Raw genomic sequence first — 2,996 nt, 5'->3', positions numbered from 1 at the left:
AGGCCCCCATAGTGTTCCTAGAGTCATCACAGAAGAATCTTCATTATGAGATCACAAAATTAACAATCTCCAAACAAGTCAGTGGGGAGATGGTAGCAAAGGGTAAGGGTCGATCTCAGGCGCCAATGCAAGAATTTGAAAGATAAGGTCTTTTACTTTAAGGCTCTAAATTTTGTCACCGCATTAACAGAAGGGGAGATGACCATTGGTGATAAAGACATAGAAACTAACACGAGGGGGAGGGGGCTTGTCAATGTAACTGAGGGACTGTTTTGGACTCAAGCCATGCAATGTTTTTCAAACTACAGGCATCAACCTATTAGTGAATTATGAAATCAGCTTAGTAGATCACGATCAGAGTGTATTTTCAATGGAGTGGAATGAAATGGAATGGGTGTATCAGATGACAGGGCACATAGCAAGACTAATTTTTTTCATCAGGTATATGTTTGAGTGTATGGTGGGTAGTACTCTAAAATTAATTCCTTTTGTTTTACACCCTTATTGAAGTATATAATTCACATGCAATAAACTTCACATATTTAAAAAAAATTTTTTTAATGTTTATTTATTTTTGAGAGAGAGAGAGAGAGAGAGAGAGCGTGAACGGGGGAAGAGCAGAGAGAGAAGGACACACAGAATCTGAAGCAGCCTCCAGGCTCTGAGTCAGCACAGAGCTTAACGCGGGGCTCAAACTCACAGGTCGTGAGATCATGACCTGAGCTGAAGTTGGACACTTAACCGACTGAGCCACGCAGTCACCCTTTTAAACTTCACATATTTAAAGCACACCATCTGATAAATTTTGGCATATGTATACACAGGTGAAACCATCACCACAATCAAGATAACATATCCAGGGTGCCTGGCTGGCTCAGTTGGTAGAGCATGTGACTCTCGATCTCAGGATTATGAGTTCAAGCCCCACATTGGGCATAGAGATTAATTTAAAAAAATTAATGAATCCCCCCAAATATATTCTATTTTTTAAAAAAGACATCATATCCACTGCCCCCCAAACTTTCCTCATGCCTCTTTGTGATCCCTTCTTCTCCTTCTTCCCCACTCCTCCCCACTCCTTCCCACTAACTACTGGTTTTGCTCTGTGTCATTATAGTCTGTACTTTCTAGAAAAGTGTAGAAATGGTATCTACAAAAAAATGCGCACACTTTTTTTACATGGCTTCTTGCAATCAGCCTGCTTATGTTAACATTCGGCCATGTAGCTGTGCGCCTCAATAGTTCATTCACTGATATTGCTGGATAGGATTCCACTGAGTGAATCTATCACAAATTACTTATGCATTCACCTATTGATGGGCATCTAGATTGTTTCCAGTTTGGGGCTACTACATTTAAAAGTGCCATCCATAAACACTCACATTCAAGCCTTTGTGTGGACGATATGTATTCTTGGGTAAACACCTGGTTATGGAAAGACTGAATCATACGGTAGGTGTATATTTAGCTTTTTCGGAAACGGCCAAAACACATTGGAAAACGATTGCACCATTTTACATTCCCACTGGTAGTGAAGGCAAGTTCCAGTTTCTCTAAATGGACCCTTGCCAATGCTTGGAATAGTCAATTTACATTAGTTTTAGTGATTCCAGTGGTTACATGGTCGTATCTCATTGTTTTAATTTGCATATTCCCAGTGACCAATGAGATTGAGCATCTTTTCACATGTTTAATTTGACATTTATACATCTTCTTTGGTGAAATTACTGTTAAACTTTTTGTCCATTTTTGGGGCACGTGGGTGGCTCAGTCGGTTGAGCATCCGACACTTGATTTCCATTCAGGTCATGATGACACGGTCATGGGATCGACCCCCGCCCCGCGTTGGGCTCCTTGCTGAGCATGGAGACTGCTTAAGATTCCCTCTCTTTCCCTTTCCCTCTGCCCTTCCCCACTCGCATTCTCTCTCTTAAAAAAAAAATCTTTTGTCCATTTTTAATTGGATTACTCATCTTCTGAAGGAGTTGTTAGAGTTCTTTACATATTTTGTTACAAGTCTTTTGTCAGATATATGTTCTGCAAATATTGTCTCCCAGTTTGTGGCTTACCATTTCATTATTTAAATAATGCCTTTTGAAGAGAAAATGATTTACTACATATATATATATATATATTTTTTTTTTTTTTTTTTTTTTTTTTTTTTTTGCTTGGATATCCAGTTTACTTATTTTTGCTTGTATAGTTTGTGGGTTTTGTGTCATATTTAAGAAATCTTTGCCAAGCTCAAGGCCACTAAGGTTTTTGCCTGTGTTTTCTCCTAGAAATTTTATACTTTTAGCCTGATATTCAAGTCTATGAACCATTTCAAGTTAATTTTTGCATATGGCATGAAGAGTTGAAGTTCATTGTATTTCATATGGGTATCTAATTGTTCCAGCACCACTGGTTAACAAGATTGTCCTTTCCCCATTCAGTTGCCTTGACATCTTTCTTGAAATCAATTGACCATATGCATGTGAGTCTATTTCTGGACTCTATATATTCTGTTCCATCAATCTATTTGCCTATTTTTATACCAATGCCACACTGTCTTGATTGCTGTGGTTTCACAGTCAGTCTTGAAATCTAAGTAGTGTTGGAGTCCCAACTTTGTTCTTTTTCAAAGTTTATTTGGCTATTCTAGGTCTGTTGGATTTTCATACACATTTCAAAATCAGCTTTTTAATTTCTTCAAAAAAGCCTCTGGAAGCTTGATTGGTATTGTATAGATAAGCGTGGGAGAGAATTGCCATCTCAAAAACACAGAACCTTACAATCCACAAACATGATCTATCTCTCCATTTTAGTAGGCCTTTTCACATTTTCTCCAGCAATGTTTTATAGTTTACAGTGTTCAGAGTTTACATATGATTTTACATATTGATGTAATTATATGGTTTTTATTTTTTCTTAGTCTGTTAATATACAAATTATGGGTTAGGTTTTGAATGGTAAACCAACATCCTATTTCTAGAATAAATTCCACTCGGACATAT

At 37.6% G+C, this 2,996-nt stretch overlaps 1 non-coding gene across 1 annotated transcript; it reads left to right on the top strand.

The window, feature by feature from the left end:
• The first annotated feature begins 863 nt into the window (after nucleotides 1–863).
• On the top strand, nucleotides 864–936 carry TRNAE-CUC (transfer RNA glutamic acid (anticodon CUC)). The gene has a single exon. It is a non-coding gene; the product is annotated as a tRNA-Glu (tRNA).
• The last annotated feature ends 2,060 nt before the right edge of the window (nucleotides 937–2,996 follow it).

Source organism: Neofelis nebulosa, chromosome 2 (genome assembly GCF_028018385.1).
Source record: "Neofelis nebulosa isolate mNeoNeb1 chromosome 2, mNeoNeb1.pri, whole genome shotgun sequence".
NCBI classification, from domain to species: Eukaryota; Metazoa; Chordata; class Mammalia; order Carnivora; family Felidae; genus Neofelis; species Neofelis nebulosa.
This window is presented reverse-complemented; position numbering and strand designations above follow the sequence as displayed.